This window comes from Ranitomeya imitator, chromosome 2 (genome assembly GCF_032444005.1).
Source record: "Ranitomeya imitator isolate aRanImi1 chromosome 2, aRanImi1.pri, whole genome shotgun sequence".
In the NCBI taxonomy this organism is placed as follows: Eukaryota; Metazoa; Chordata; class Amphibia; order Anura; family Dendrobatidae; genus Ranitomeya; species Ranitomeya imitator.
This window is the reverse complement of record NC_091283.1, coordinates 184,182,938-184,200,769: the sequence shown is the minus strand read 5'-3', so window position 1 is coordinate 184,200,769 and position 17,832 is coordinate 184,182,938. Positions and strand designations below refer to the sequence as shown.

Genomic DNA, 17,832 nt, shown 5'->3' with positions numbered 1-17,832 from the left:
GTATATACCTTTATGTCATCTCTTTCTATATATAGTATATACCTGTATGTCATCTCCTCCTGTATATAGTATATACCTGTGTGTCCTCTCCCCTGTATATAGTATATATCTGTGTGTCATCTCCTCCTGTATATGGTATATACCTGTATGTCATCTTCTATATATAGCATATACCTGTATGTCATCTCCTCCTGTATATAGTATATACCTGTAGGTAATCTCCTCCTGTATATAGTATATACCTGTGTGTCATCTCCTCCTGTATATAGTATATACCTGTATGTCATCTCCTCCTGTATATAGTATGTACCTGTATGTCATCTCCTCCTTTATGTAGTATATACCTGTGTGTCATCTCTCCTGTATATAGTATATATCTGTGTGTCATCTCCCCTGTATATAGTATATACCTGTGTGATCTCCTGTATTAGACCTCGTTAACACGTTATTTGCTCAGTATTTTTACCTCAGTATTTCTAAGATAAATTGGCAGCCTGATAAATCCCCAGCCAACAGGAAGCCCTTCCCCTGGCAGTATATATTAGCTCACACATACACATAATAGACAGGTCATGTGACTGACAGCTGCCGTATTTCCTATATGGTACATTTGTTGCTCTTGTAGTTTGTCTGCTTATTAATCAGATTTTTATTTTTGAAGGCTAATACCAGACTTGTGTGTGTTTTAGGGCGAGTTTCGTTTGTCAAGTTGTGTGTGTTGAGTTGTGTGTGGCGACATGCATGTAGCGACTTTTGTGAGATGAGTTTTGTGTGGCAACATGCGTGTAGCAACTTTTTGTGTGTCGAGTTGCATGTGACAGGTTAGTGTAGCAAGTTGTGTGCAGCAAGTTTTGCGCATGGCGAGTTTTGCGCGTGGTGAGTTTTATGTCTGGTGCCTTTTGAGTATGTGCAAGTTTTGTGTGAGGCAACTTTTGCACGTGTTGCAAATTTTGTGCATGTGGCAATTTTTCCGCATGTGCAAGTTTTGCATGTAGCGAGTTTTCCATGAGGTGAGTTTTGCACTTGTGGCGAGTTTTGCGTGAGCCTATTTTTTGCATGTGGCGAGTTTTGCGCGTGGTGAGTTTTGAGCGGCGACTTTTGTGTTTCGACGTTTATGTGGCGAGGTTGGTGTATGTGTGGTGAAATGTGTGCTGAGGGTGGTATATGTGTTCAAGCACGTGGTAGTGTGTGGCGCATTTTGTGTGTGTGTTCATATCCCCGTGTGTGGTGAGTATCCCATGTCGGGGCCCCACCTTAGCAACTGTACGGTATATACTCTTTGGCGCCATCGCTCTCACTCTTTAAGTCCCCCTTGTTCACATCTGGCAGCTGTCAATTTGCCTCCAACACTTTTCATTTCACTTTTTCCCCATTATGTAGATAGGGGCAAAATTGTTTGGTGAATTGGAAAGCGCGGGGTTAAAATTTCACCTCACAACGTAGCCTATGACGCTCTCAGGGTCCAGACGTGTGACTGTGCAAAATTTTGTTGCTGTAGCTGCGACGCTTCCAACACTTTTCCTTTCACTTTTTTCCCCATTATGTAGATAGGGGCAAAATTGTTTGGTGAATTGGAACGCGCGGGGTTAAAATTTCGCCTCACAATATAGCCTATGACGCTCTCGGGGTCCAGACGTGTGACTGTGCAAAATTTTGTGGCTGTAGCTGCGACGGTGCAGATGCCAATCCCGGACATACACACACACACACACACACATTCAGCTTTATATAGTAGATATATATATATATACTAGCTGAAGAGCCCGGCGTTGCCTGGGCATAGTAAATATCTGTGGTTAGTTATAGCACCTCACTTCTCTTATTTTCCCATCACGCCTCTCATTTTCCCCCTCACATCTCTCATTTTCTCCCTCACACCTCTCATTTTCTCCCTCACTCCTCTCATTCCCCCCTAACACTTGTCATTTCAACCTCACATCTGTCATTTTCTGATCACTCCACTATTTTTCCTCACTCCTCTCATTTTGCACTCACACCTTTTCATTTTCACCTCACACCTCTCATTTTCACCTCATCACCTCAGTATGTACATGTTTGTCATCTCCCTTATATATAGTATACATCTGTATGTCATCTCCTGTATATACCTGTATGTCATCTCCCCTGTATATAGTATATACCTGCTGTGTGTCATCTCCCCTATATATAGTATATACCTGCATGTCATCTTCTATATATAGCATATACCTGTATGTCATCTCCTCCTGTATATAGTATATACCTGTATGTCATCTCCTCCTGTATTAGACCTCGTTCACACGTTATTTGCTCAGTATTTTTACCTCAGTATTTGTAAGCTAAATTGGCAGCCTGATAAATCCCCAGCCAACAGGAAGCCCTCCCCCTGGCAGTATATATTAGCTCACACATACACATAATAGACAGGTCATGTGACTGACAGCTGCCGTATTTCCTATATGGTGCAATTGTTGTAGTTTGTCTGCTTATTAATCAGATTTTTATTTTTGAAGGATAATACCAGACTTGTGTGTGTTTTAGGGCGAGTTTCGTTTGTCAAGTTGTGGGTGTTGAGTTGCGTGTGGCGACATGCATGTAGCGACTTTTGTGAGATGAGTTTTGTGTAGCAATATGCGTGTAGCAACTTTTTGTGTGTCGAGTTGCATGTGACAGGTTAGTGTAGCAAGTTGTGTGCAGCAAGTTTTGCGCATGGCGAGTTTTGCGCGTTGCGAGTATAATGTGTGGTGCCTTTTGAGTATGTGCAAGTTTTGTGTGAGGCAACTTTTGCATGTGTTGCAACTTTTGTGCATGTGGCAATTTTTCCGCGTGTGCAAGTTTTGCGTGTGGCGAGTTTTTCATGAGGAGAATTTTGCACTTGTGGCGAGTTTTGCAGGAGCCTAGTTTTTGCATGTGGCGAGTTCTGCGCATGGCGAGTTTTGAGTGGCGACTTTTGTGTTTTGACTTTTATGTGGCGAGGTTGGTGTATTTGTGGTGAAATGTGTACTGAGGGTAATATGTGTTCAAGCACGTGGTAGTGTGTGGCGCATTTTGTGTGTGTTCATATCCCCGTGTGTGGTGAGTATCCCATATCGAGGCCCCACCTTAGCAACTGTACGGTATATACTCTTTGGCGCTATCGCTCTCATTCTTTAAGTCCCCCTTGTTCACATCTGGCAGCTGTCAATTTGCCTCCTACACTTTTCCTTTCATTTTTTCCCATTATGTAGATAGGGGCAAAATTGTTTGGTGAATTGGAAAGCGCGGGGTTAAAATTTCACCTCACAACATAGCCTATGACGCTCTCGGGGTCCAGACGTGTGACTGTGCAAAATTTTGTTGCTGTAGCTGCGACGCTTCCAACACTTTTCCTTTCACTTTTTCCCCATTATGTAGATAGGGGCAAAATTGTTTGGTGAATTGGAACGCGCGGGGTTAAAATTTCACCTCACAACGAAGCCTATGACGCTCTCAGAATCCCGACGTGTGACTGTGCAAAATTTTGTTTCTGTAGCTGCGACGCCTCCAACACTTTTCCTTTCACTTTTTTCCCCATTATGTAGATAGGGGCAAAATTGTTTGGTGAATTGGAAAGCGCGGGGTTAATATTTCACCTCACAACATAGCCTATGACGCTCTCGGGGTCCAGACGTGTGACTGTGCAAAATTTTGTTGCTGTAACTTGTTATGAAAGGCAATTCAGTATCACAATGGACATGGAGGTCAGAGCACACACAGTGATCTGACAATAACCCAAAATAACAGAACGAGCTCTGAGACGTGGGAACTCTGCAGACCGCAATCCCTGATCCTCTCCAAACACAACTAGAGGCAGCCGTGGATTGCGCCTAACGCTCCCTATGCAACTCGGCACAGCCTGAGAAACTAACTAGCCTGAAGATAGAAAAATAAGCCTACCTTGCCTCAGAGAAATACCCCAAAGGAAAAGGCAGCCCCCCACATATAATGACTGTGAGTAAGATGAAAAGACAAACGCAGGGATGAAATAGATTCAGCAAAGTGAGGCCCGATATTCTAGACAGAACGAGGATAGGAAAGACAACTTTGCGGTCTACACAAAACCCTAAAGAAAACCACGCAAAGGGGGCAAAAAGACCCTCCGTACCGAACTAACGGTACGGAGGTACACCCTCAGAAGCAGCAGTACCAGTTTCCTCCACAAACGGAAGCTCCCAGAGAGAATCAGCCGAAGTACCACTTGTGACCACAGGAGGGAGCTCTGCCACAGAATTCACAACAGTAACTGCGACGCTTCCAACACTTTTCCTTTTACTTTTTTCCCCATTATGTAGATAGGGGCAAAATTGTTTGGTGAATTGGAACGCGCGGGGTTAAAATTTCGCCTCACAACATAGCCTATGACGCTCTCGGGGTCCAGACGTGTGACTGTGCAAAATTTTGTGGCTGTAGCTGCGACGCCTCCAACACTTTTCCTTTCACTTTTTCCCCATTATGTAGATGGGGGCAAAATTGTTTGGTGAATTGGAACGCGCGGGGTTAAAATTTCACCTCACAACGTATCCTATGACGCTCTCAGGGTCCAGACGTGTGACTGTGCAAAATTTTGTTTCTGTAGCTGCAACGCCTCCAACACTTTTCCTTTCACTTTTTTCCCCATTATGTAGATAAGGGCAAAATTGTTTGGTGAATTGGAAAGCGCGGGGTTAATATTTCACCTCACAACGTAGCCTATGACGCTCTCAGGGTCCAGACGTGTGACTGTGCAAAATTTTGTAGCTGTAGCTGCGACGCTTCCAACACTTTTCCTTTCACTTTTTTCCCCATTATGTAGATAGGGGCAAAATTGTTTGGTGAATTGGAACGCGCGGGGTTAAAATTTCACCTCACAATATAGCCTATGACGCTCTCGGGGTCCAGACGTGTGACTGTGCAAAATTTTGTGGCTGTAGCTGCGACGGTGCAGATGCCAATCCCGGGCATATACACACACACACACACACACACACACACACAGCTTTATATAGTAGATATAGATATATATATGTGTGTGTAGTATACATACATACTAGATGGTGGCCCGATTCTAACGCATCGGGTATTCTAGAATATGCATGTCCACGTGGTATATTGCCCAGTCACGTAGAATATTGCCCAGCGACGTAATATATTGCCCAGTGACGTAGTATGTTGCCCAGCCACGTAGTATATTGCCCAGTCACGTAGAATATTGCCCAGCGACGTAATATATTGCCCAGTGACGTAGTATACAGCACAGAGCCACGTAGTATATTGCACAGTGACGTAGTATACAACACAGAGCCATATTGCCCAGCCACGTATGTCACAGGTTAAAAAATAAACATATACTCACCTTCCGAGGACCCCTTGTAGTTCAGTCACATGACCGTGACATCATGGCCGGTCCTTCTCCCATACCATCCTTGCCACTGGAACCTGCCGCTTGCATGGAGCGGTCACCGGAGCGTCGCGAAAGGTGAGTATATAATGATTTTTTTTTTTTTTTAACATTAGATGTTTTTACTATTGACGCTCCATAGGCAGCATCAATAGTAAATCTTGGTCACACAGGGTTAATAGTGGCGGTAACGGAGTGAGTTACCCGCGGCATAACGCGGTCTGTTACCGCTGGCATTAACCCTGTGTGAGCAGCGACTGCGGGGAGTATGGAGCGGGTGCCGACTGCAGGAGAGTAGGGAGGGACTAATCGGACTGTGGCCATCGCTGATTGGTCTCGGCAGCCATGACAGGCAGCTGGCGAGACCAATCAGCGACTTGGATTCCATGACAGACAGAGGCCGCAACCAATGAATATCTGTGACAGACAGAAGGACAGACAGAAAGACGGAAGTGACCCTTAGACAATATATATATATATATATATATATATTATATATTTATATACACATACTAGCTGAAGAGCCCGGCGTTGCCTGGGCATAGTAAATATCTGTGGTTAGTTATAGCGCCTCACTTCTCTTATTTTCCCATCACGCCTCTCATTTTCCCCCTCGCATCTCTGATTTTCTCCCTTACACCTCTCATTTTCCCCCTCACTCCTCTTATTTCCCCCCTCACTCCTCTCATTCCCCCCTAACACTTGTCATTTCGACCTCACATCTGTCATTTTCCGATCACTCCACTATTTTCCCTCACTCCTCTCATTTTGCACTCACACCTTTTCATTTTTACCTCACACCTCTCATTTTCCCCTCAGTATATACATGTTTGTCATCTCCCTTATATATAGTATACACCTGTATGTCAGCTCCTGTATATAGTATATACTGTACCTGTATGTCATCTCCCCTGTAAATAGTATATACCTGCTGTATGTCATCTCCTCCTGTATATACCTATGTGTCATCTCCTCCTGTATATATTATATACCTGTATGTCATCTCCTCCTGTATATAGTATATACCTGTATGTCATCTTTTCTGTATATACTATATACCTGTATGTCATCTCCTATATATAGTATATACCTGTATGTCATCTCCCCTGTATATAGTATATACCTGCTGTATGTCATCTCCTCTATATACCCATGTGTCATCTCCTCCTGTATATAGTATATACCTGTATGTCATATCCTCCTGTATATAGTATATACCTGTATGTCATCTCCCCTGTATATAGTATATACCTGTGGTTCATCTCCCCTGTATATAGTATGTACCTGTGTCATCTCCCCTGTATATAGTATATACCTGTATGTCATCTCCTCCTGTATATAGTATATACCTGTGTGTCATCTCTCCTGTATATAGTATATACGTGTGTCATCTCCTCCTATATATAGCATATACCTGTATGTCATCTCCCTTGTATATAGTATATATGTGTGTCATCTCCTCCTGTATATAGTATATACCTGTGTGTCATCTCCTCCTGTATATAGTATATACCTGTATGTCATCTCCCCTGTATATAGTATATATGTGTGTGTCATCTCCTCCTGTATATAGTATATACGTGTGTCATCTCCTCCTGTATATAGTATGTACCTGTGTGTCATCTCCTCCTGTATATAGTATATACCTGTGTGTCATCTCCCCTGTATATAGTATATACATGTAACTTTGTAAGTCATCTCCTCTGGTATATAGTATATACCTGTGTCATCTCCCCTGTATATAGTATGTACCTGTATGTCATCTCCTCCTGTATTGGACCGCGTTCACACGTTATTTGCTCCATATTTTTACCTCAGTATTTGTAAGCTAAATTGGCAGGCTGATAAATCCCCAGCCAACAGGAAGCCCTCCCCCATGGCAGTATATATTAGCTCACACATACACATAATAGACAGGTCATGTGACTGACAGCTGCCGTATTTCCTATATGGTACATTTTTTGCTCTTGTAGTTCGTCTGCTTATTAATCAGATTTTTATTTTTGAAGGATAATATTAGACTTGTGTGTGTTTTATGTGTCAAGTTGTGTGTGTTGAGTTGCATGTGGCGACATGCATGTAGCGACTTTTGTGAGATGAGTTTTGTGTGGCGACATGCGTGTAGCAACTTTTTGTGTGTCGAGTTGCATGTAACAGGTTAGTGTAGCAAAAGTTGTGTGCAGCAAGTTTTGCGCATGGCGAGTTATGTGTGGTGCGTTTTGAGTATGTGCAAGTTTTGTGTGAGGCAACTTTTGCATGTGTTGCAACTTTTGTGCATGCGGCAATTTTTCCGCGTGTGCAAGTTTTGCGTGTGGCGAGTTTTCCATGAGGTGAGTTTTGCACGTGTGGCGAGTTTTGCGTGAGCCTAGTTTTGCATGTGGCGAGTTTTGAGCGGCGACTTTTGTGTTTCGACTTTTATGTGGCGAGGTTGGTGTATGTGTGGTGAAATGTGTCCTGAGGGTGATATATGTGTTCAAGCACGTGGTAGTGTGTGGCACATTTTGTGTGTGTTCATATCCCCGTGTGTGGTGAGTATCCCATGTCGGGGCCCCACCTTAGCATCCGTATGGTATATACTCTTTGGCGCCATCGCTCTCACTCTTTAAGTCCCCCTTGTTCACATCTGGCAGCTGTCAATTTGCCTTCTACACTTTTCCTTTCACTTTTTCCCCATTATGTAGATAGGGGCTAAATTGTTTGGTGAATCGGAACCCGCGGGGTTAAAATTTCGCCTCACAACATAGCCTATGACGCTCTCGGGGTCCAGACATGTGACTGTGCAAAATTTTGTTTCTGTAGCTGCGACGCCTCCAACACTTTTCCTTTGACTTTTTTCCCCATTATGTAGATAGGGGAAAATTTTGTGGCTGTAGCTGCGATGGTGCAGATGCAGATGCCAATCCCGGACATACACACACACATTCAGCTTTATATATTACATATATCTGTGTTTACATAATGTGCAAAGTCAATGCACAAAGGAGAAATGTAAATCACATCAATATTTTGGTGACCACCCTTTGCCTTCATCACTTCTTCTAGGTACACTTGCACAAAGTCAGGAGTTTTGTAGGATTGTAGTCAGGTATCTGAGTAGCCAGTTATACCAGACTAGTTATAATGATCATCATTTCCATATATAGGATGAAACATTGAAACAGATGTGTAGGAAGCTTATAGCAGTTTGGCTGTTTCTCACCCAGTTTTAAAGGTGAGGTTTTGGAAGTTCATTTCAGGTTACACCCCATAACAAGACTGGGCACTGCAATAAGAAACAAGGTAGTTACGCTGCACCAGCCATTGTGATTAATAACTTTCCCCAGCATAAATAAGAACGAGGAGTCCTGGAAGTGATGATCCGGCCCCCACAGATCCCTGATCTCACATCATCCAGTCTGGGATCACATGATGAGACAGAAGGATTTGCACAAGCCTCATACACAGAAGATATGGGGTCAGTTCTCCAAGATGTTTGGAACAACCTCCTGCTGAAATCCCTCAGAAACTGAGTGCAAGTACAAGTACCTAGAAGAAGTGATGAAGGCAAAGGGCGGTCACCAAATATTGATGGGATTTGGATTTCTTGTGCTCATTCACTTTGTTGCATTTTGTTAAAAAACTAAATTAGAAAAACTAACATACATATATGTATATTATACATGTAACATATATCATGTATAGTATAGTGGCATGTAAAAGTTTGGGTACCCCTGGGAAAAATGACGGATAGTGTGAACAGGTAAGCAAGTTGAAGACAAAATGATCTCTAAAAGTCCTAAAGTTAAAGATGACAAATTGCCATTGAATTTTAGGCAAAAAAAAAAACAAATTACAAAAATTAAAATGGGCCAGTGCAAACATTTTGGCACCCTGCATGGTTAGTACCTAGTAGCAACCCCTTTTGCAAGTATCACAGCTCGTAAGCCATTTTTGAAGCCAGCTAAGAGTCTTTCACTTCTTGTTTGAGGGATTTTCTTCCATTCTTCCAGTTCCTGGGTTGTCTTACACAATAATCAGTGACTGACAGGTGCTTACTAACAGAGAGCTTGCTGGGAGTTGTAGTTTCACAATAGCTGGCATTCAGGTTCCCAATCCCGTCTGTACTACATTAACAGCTTTGTAGTCAGCTGAGCATCACTCCGTCAGGACAATGTAAAAATAAAGGGGTTGAACGAGATTAGAAATAAATAAAAGGGTCTGCACCCCCACCCTACCTCTTCCTGTTCCTGGCCTGCACCTAGTATTGCATTTCTGCCTAATTCAAGTGATTGGGGCGAAGTTGCAATACCAGTGACATCCTTTAAACAAGAGTGGTGCTGTTTCTGAACAAGAGCAAACTGTATTATTCTATTACAACTCCTTTTATAGAATCGGATGATTTTTTAGATTGATGTTTCTGATCATATCAGATTAATGTTGGATTATTCCTGATCGGTTGGGGGGATCTTTACAGCTCTGAATGCCTTTAATGATTCTCTTCTCTTCTTTCATTTATCCTTTTATTGTCGCTTTCCCCTATTACTTTCTGCCTCTTATTATTTTTCCTCCTGCCCGGTTTTCCTTTTCCTTCTTTCCATCCCGCAGGCTTCTCCGTAGCCGATCAGTGAGCTCAAGCTTCAGGTTGTGATATTCTGATGTGCAGTGATGCAGCCCGGCTGCCCGAGTGAATATTAATGGGAGAATGTCGTGTCCGTGATGTTTATAAAATATATAATATATAAATATATTTAATGATCTATATCTGTACCAAAACACAGGAAAAATCCCATCTCATTCTACCAGAGACTGTCTTCCTGCAGAGCATTGCTGTGTAACCTTTTCCCCCCTCTTTACCAGAACCGTGCAGAGCATTGCTGTAACCCTTCCCCTGCCAATCTCTCTCCATGCCAGGCGGGAAGGGCTGCACCGCATCATGTTGTTAACTGTTCCCCCTGCAGTATTGTAATTGAAATTTTGACCTACCCATTGACCCTCCTGGCAGGGAATGAGATTTCCAGGGGCCTCTCGGCTATATGCATCCGTTTTTCTGCTTCCGGATTAGTTCTAGATTTCTTTTTAGCAATCTGTGATGTTTGCACATTGCAACAGCGTCGTAGGCCCTACTGGCACAATAATGGGATTGATGCAGAATTTAACACTTTAGAGGCCAATTCGCTCTTTGTAGTATAGGTAGGTCGGGACGGTGATGGCGGCCATGTCTACTGACATCAGCTCCGGTGTGGATTAGTAAAGCAAAGCAACCAAGATGGTCCGAGGATAATCCCTGCTGCGTGCACTCCGGGTACTGAACATCCCCCTCTTTTTCTCCTGCCCATTATTACCGCCCGCTTTATGTGCACATCTGCTCCACCCCAAAATCGCCTATGCCTGGTAACCCTTTGTGCTGTATATTGTGTTTGTGACACTAAAGTTGCGTGTTGTAATCCTGACCGGAAATAAAGACAGGCTGGAACAACGTGTATGTCTGTATGTTTTATAGTACGGAGCAAAGAGCTGTTCCATTCCGAGCTGATCCCCGAAGTACAAAACACTGCAAAAGTTAATGCTGCCTAAGATAGAAAGGTGTCAAATCATGCAGAGCATCGCAGCTGTGATGGAAAGGTGTCCGCATTGCAGCTGTGATAGAAAGCTGTTAAATCAGGCAGAGCATCGCAGCTATGATGGAAAGGTGTCTGCATCGCAGCTGTGATAGAAAGGTGTTAAATCAGGCAGAGCATCGCAGCTATGATGGAAAGGTGTCTGCATCGCAGCTATGATGGAAAGGTGTCGGCATCGCAGCTATGATGGAAAGGTGTCGGCATCGCAGCTATGATGGAAAGGTGTCGGCATCGCAGCTATGATGGAAAGGTGTCGGCATCGCAGCTGTGATGGAAAGGTGTCGGCATCGCAGCTATGATGGAAAGGTGTCGGCATCGCAGCTATGATGGAAAGGTGTCGGCATCGCAGCTGTGATGGAAAGGTGTCGGCATCGCAGCTGTGATGGAAAGGTGTCGGCATCGCAGCTGTGATGGAAAGGTGTCGGCATCGCAGCTATGATGGAAAGGTATCGGTATCGCAGCTATGATGGAAAGGTGTCGGCATCGCAGCTGTGATGGGAAGGTGTCGGCATCGTAGCTGTGATGGGAAGGTGTCGGCATCGCAGCTGTGATTGGAAAGGTGTCGGCATCGTAGCTGTGATGGAAAGGTGTCGGCATCGTAGCTGTGATGGGAAGGTGTCGGCATCGTAGCTGTGATGGGAAGGTGTCGGCATCGTAGCTGTGATGGGAAGGTGTCGGCATCGCAGCTGTGATGGAAAGGTGTCGGCATCGCAGCTGTGATGGAAAGGTGTCGGCATCGCAGCTGTGATGGAAAGGTGTATGTCTGTATGTTTTATAGTACGGAGCAAAGAGCTGTTCCATTCCGAGCTGATCCCCGATGTACAAAACACTGCAAAAGTTACTGCTGCCTAAGATAGAAAGGTGTCAAATCATGCAGAGCATCGCAGCTGTGATGGAAAGGTGTCTGCATTGCAGCTGTGATAGAAAGCTGTTAAATCAGGCAGAGCATCGCAGCTATGATGGAAAGGTGTCTGCATCGCAGCTGTGATAGAAAGGTGTTAAATCAGGCAGAGCATCGCAGCTATGATGGAAAGGTGTCTGCATCGCAGCTATGATGGAAAGGTGTCGGCATCGCAGCTATGATGGAAAGGTGTCGGCATCGCAGCTATGATGGAAAGGTGTCGGCATCGCAGCTGTGATGGAAAGGTGTCGGCATCGCAGCTTTGATGGAAAGGTGTCGGCATCGCAGCTATGATGGAAAGGTGTCGGCATCGCAGCTATGATGGAAAGGTGTCGGCATCGCAGCTATGATGGAAAGGTGTCGGCATCGCAGCTGTGATGGAAAGGTGTCGGCATCGCAGCTATGATGGAAAGGTATCGGTATCGCAGCTGTGATGGAAAGGTGTCGGCATCGCAGCTGTGATGGGAAGGTGTCGGCATCGTAGCTGTGATGGGAAGGTGTCGGCATCGCAGCTGTGATGGAAAGGTGTCGGCATCGTAGCTGTGATGGAAAGGTGTCGGCATCGTAGCTGTGATGGGAAGGTGTCGGCATCGTAGCTGTGATGGGAAGGTGTCGGCATCGCAGCTGTGATGGAAAGGTGTCGGCATCGCAGCTGTGATGGAAAGGTGTCGGCATCGCAGCTGTGATGGAAAGGTGTTGGCATCGCAGCTGTGATGGAAAGGTGTCGGCATCGTAGCTGTGATGGAAAGGTGTCGGCATCGTAGCTGTGATAGAAAGGTGTCGGCATCGTAGCTGTGATGGGAAGGTGTCGGCATCGCAGCTGTGATGGGAAGGTGTCGGCATCGTAGCTGTGATGGAAAGGTGTCGGCATCGTAGCTGTGATAGAAAGGTGTCGGCATCGTAGCTGTGATGGGAAGGTGTCGGCATCGCAGCTGTGATAGAAAGGTGTCTGCATCGCAGCTGTGATGGAAAGGTGTCGGCATCGCAGCTATGATAGAAAGGTGTCGGCATCGTAGCTGTGATGGAAAGGTGTCGGCATCGCAGCTATGATGGGAAGGTGTCAGAGCATTGTTAGCTAGGATAGATGTCTGGACACAGAGTATCATCACAGCCATGATAGAAAAGTGTTGGGATACCAGAGCATCACAGCTAGGATAGGTGTCAGGGACTCACAGCTATGATAGATCCGTCCCTAACCGTGGACGGATCATGTGCCGATGAGGCATGCAACAGTGCGTTAACAGAGGTCGACTTCCTGAAGACATCCGCCTGGATGCGACGATGGTTGTCGATCTCAAGACGGACGTCCAGAAAGTCGACCGCGACCTCACTGTAAACATGCGTAAGTTTAATATTAAGAGTGTTGTTGTTAGGCAGTACATGGTTATCCCCCTGAGGAAGTGGCACTGGTGGCCACGAAACGTGCGTTGGGGACCATCGCCTGACCGCCCCCCCCTACCTCTGTGTAGTGGTAAGTGCTAGCACCCTTTTTCCACCACCATACTTAATGGCATTACTATAGAGTCCCACTGCTTTGGGGTGACTTTGGTTGGATAGTGTAGGTGCTTTTTCTTATGCATACCATTACAAGGGTATTTACATCTGGGGGAGCGGGGGGATGGGCGCTTTTCCAGCATTCCTGGGACATTCATCCTGTGCTCTAGTCATTAGATAGTGTAATATTTTGATATATGTTTTTGTATTATTTATGACAATTAAAGTTTGTTTTATAAATCATTGCTCTGAATTGCTCTCCTTTTGGCATGGTTTGTTTTGAGCTGATTTGGTGAGGTCGGGGTCTTTTGGCGTATTTACTGCCAGACCCCGTGCGCTCACAATATGTATTTGGGAGTTTTGTATATGATAGAAAGGTGACAGAACACACAGAGCATTGCAGCTATGATAGAAAGGTGACAGAACACACAGAGCATTGCAGCTATGATATAAAGGTGTTGGACCACTCAGGAGTATCGCACCTTGCTGTGTAGACCGCTCAAAGTACCAGTGTTTTCCCTTGTCTACACTAGGAAGCGCATGCTATGAGTGTCAGACCTGGACCATGGAGCAATAGAGAAAGTCGGCTTTGGACTGATCAACCAGATTTTCTTTTTCTTCATGTGAATTGCTGGGTGCGTATGTGTCACTTAGGGCTCATACTCACTTGCGTGAAATACGGCCGAGTCTCGCATGTTAAAACCCGGCTCTGCCGCCGGCACTCCAGAGTGGAGTGTGCGGCCGCATAACAATACATGGAGCTGCACGCTCCGCTCCCAAGTGCCGGCGGCAGAGCCGGGTGTTACCATGCGAGACTCTGCCGTATTTCACGCACGTGAGTATGAGCCCTTACCTGGAGAGTACATGGTATCAGAAAGAAGAAAAGCTTGCCATCCGACTTTGGTCTAATTGCGAAGCATCATTTTTCAATCTGTAATGACCAAGGAGATGAGGCAGCAAAGTTAGTTTGGGGCTGCACGTTTCCCCACTTATTTGTGTAGTAAGGTAAATGAGCAGGGCTGATGGCAATCCTAACCACAACCCTCAATGCACAGATGTACATAGGGAGAGACCTGCTAATCAGCGGCAGCAGCGTGGGTAGAAGCCGGCCGGGGCAGTGCTGGACTAGTCCTGTCTCTTCTTATAGTCCCTGTCCCACTTTTCAATCTATGTTTTCCCATAGTTTGTCCAGCGTTATTATAGTGGTAGTTTCCCTTTAATAAAAAAATTAAGAAACGTCATTACAGTATTCCGCTTTTCTTCATGACATCTATCCATAAGGTAAACTCTGTGAGGAAAAATAAATACAAAAACCCCAGAATTGCCATTTTTCAGACACTGCACCTACCACCAAAATGTAATACAAAGTCATCACTATGTTGCATGTACCCCAAAATAGTACCAATAAGGCCGGCGTCACACTTAACGTATTAAAAATCAGTGCAATTCTCTCAGCCGACAGTCGCACGAGTGTTTCCCATATGGTCATCCATATGCGATTTTTTTTTTTTTTTTTTTTATTGAAATTTTGCATAACATGGTAGGGGATAAAGGGAAGGGAAGATGGGGTAGGGGGTTAACATTGGGAAAAAAAAGGGTGAGGGAAAAGGGAATCAATATAATTAGAGAACCAAATATCAATCTCGAATAGACAAGAAAAAAAAAGACATTAAATATGATCTTTTGAATAGAATATACTACAATTTTTCTTATGCAATGTATTGAAAAGAGATATAAAGTAACAATCTTTATCCACTTTGCATGACCACAAGAGATTTACTCTTTACAAAACTTGTCATTCCAAATCTTCCATTTTTTCAGATATTTTCTAATACCATTGGTGTTGGCAGCGAATCTCCTTTCTAATGCACTATGCTGATAGATTTTATCCGGAATATCTGTAAAGCTGGGTGAATCTGATTTTTTCCACCAGAGTGCTATTGTACTTTTGACTACTAGAAATATATGTATTAGGATGTATTTGACCTGAGGATCAATTCCTTCCATGTCCAGAGAAAGGAGAGCCCTCTGGGGAGTAATCACAACATTTTTAACAAATAAATTAATATGAAATGAAACCTTTGACCCAAAAAAGATGAAAAAGATTTCCTTGATATCCGCACTTCCTCCAACACAAAGGAGAGTGATCCTGATATATATGCGCAGGTCTAATTGGTGTGTAGTACCAACGTGTGATCACCTTGAAGTAGGACTACACGTAATGAAGAAATAATTTCTAAATTTAATGGTTGGCTAGTCAGTAATTTCTCTATATGCTCTTTTAGGGTTAAAAAGAATATTAATTCAGTTGAGGGTAAGTTAAATTTAGTCTTAATTTCGCTAAAGGTGAGAAAATTCCTCCTGTTATAGATATGTCCAACTTTTTTAATGCCTGATTTGGTGCAATGCGATTTTTAACACGAGCTTTTACATACAGCAGTTCTGTCATTTACACATAGTTTTAAAACGAACTATTCACCAAAACACACAAACAACTTTATATATATATCTATAATATAACGCTTGGAGCGTCACTCTGTCCGAAGCCTTTATAGACTGTGCAAGCGCCGGCGCAGTCTGGACCCCACAGAGTGACGCTCCCAGGAGATCGCGGTATGCGTAAACACTGAACGCACACCGCGATCTCCACCGGAGAGGCAGGGACCGTTGACACGCCAGGAGGGTAAGTATATTCACCTGTCCCCTCGTTCCAGCGCTGCGTGCGGCTTTGTGTTCCGGGTCCTCTGCCTGTGACGTTCACAGTTCAGAGGCCGCGATGACGAGCTTAATGCGCGCCGCCCTCTGACTGAACAGTCACAGCCAGAGGAGCCGGAACACGGAGCGGCGCGCAGCGCTGGATCACGGCCAGGTGAATATAGCAAGTGCTGGGGGGCCTGAGCTAACGGCGATACCTGCACCTGGCCCCCACAGCGCGCTGGTGTCCCCGCCTGCTCAGGCCCCCCAGCGACGATAGGTGAGTATGTTTATATATATATATATATATATCGCAGTAGCATATACAATGGAGTATCTTATGGGGGCCATAAACCATAATGGAGCAGTGTACGGGGGCATATACAATGGAGCATCTTATGGGGGCAATAAACCATAATGGAGCAGTGTACGGGGGCATATAATATGGAGCATCTTATGAGGGCCATCAACCATAATGGAGCAGTGTACGGGGGTATATACTATGGAGCATCTTATGGGGGCCATCAACCATAATGGAGCAGTGTACGGGGGCATATACTATGGAGCATCTTATGGGGGCCATCAACCATAATGGAGCAGTGTACAGGGGCATATAATATGGAGCATCTTATGTGGGTCATCAACCATAATGGAGCAGTGTACGGGGGCATATACTATGGAGCATCTTATGGGGCCATCAACCATAATGGAGCAGTGTACTGGGGCATATACTATGGAGCATCTTATGGGGGCCATAAACCTTTATGGAGCAGTGTACGGGGCATATACTATGGAGCATCTTATGGGGGCCATAAACCTTTATGGAGCAGTGTACGGGGCATATACTATGGAGCATCTTATGGGGGCCATAAACCTTTATGGAGCAGCGTATGGGGCATATGGATGGGAGCAGCAAATTACAGAACAGTGGCGCAGGATGGGAGCAGCACATGACAGAACGGGGGCGCAGGATGGGAGCAGCACATGACAGAACGGGGGTGCAGGATGGAAGCAGCACATGACAGATCGGGGGTGCAGGATGGAAGCAGCATATGTCAGAATGGAGGCGCAGGATGGGTGCAGCACATGTCAGAATAGAGACGCAGGATGGGTGCAGCACATGTCAGAATGGAGGCGCAGGATGGGTGTAGCACATGTCAGAATGGAGGCGCAGGATGGGAGCAGCACATGACAGGATGGGGGCGGAGGATGGGAGCAGCACATGACAGGATGGGGACGCAGGATGGAGCAGCACATGACAGGATGGGGCGCTGGATGGGAGCAGCACATGACAGAATGGGGGCGCAGGATGGGTGCAGCACATGACAGGATGGGGACGCAGGATGGAGCAGCACATGACAGGATGGGGACGCAGGATGGAGCAGCACATACCAGGATGGAGACCATATACCAATATAAATGCTCGCCACCTGGGCGTAGAACGGGTTCAATAGCTAGTATATTATATACATACATACACACATACACAGTTGTGGCCAAAAGTATTGACACCTGCAATTCTGTCAGATAATACTCAGTTTCTTCCTGAAAATGATTGCAATTACAAATTCTTTGTTATTATTATCTTCATTTAATTTGTCTTAAATGAAAAAACACAAAAGAGAATGAAGCAGAAAGCAAAACATCATTTCACACAAAACTCCAAAAATGGGCCAGACAAAAGTATTGGCACCCTCAGCCTAATACTTGGTTGCACAACCTTTAGCCAAAATAACTACGACCAACCGCTTCCGGTAACCATCAATGAGTTT

General features: G+C 44.9%; 1 protein-coding gene across 1 annotated transcript in view; it reads left to right on the top strand.

The window, feature by feature from the left end:
* Positions 1–10,829, top strand: part of SYP (synaptophysin) — a 29,486-nt gene extending 18,657 nt beyond the window's left edge. Inside the window, exon 7 of the mRNA XM_069748244.1 lies at positions 9,959–10,829. The gene's annotated coding sequence lies outside the window, so the exon portion shown is untranslated. The remainder of the gene's footprint in view (positions 1–9,958) is intronic.
* Positions 10,830–17,832: the final 7,003 nt, after the last annotated feature.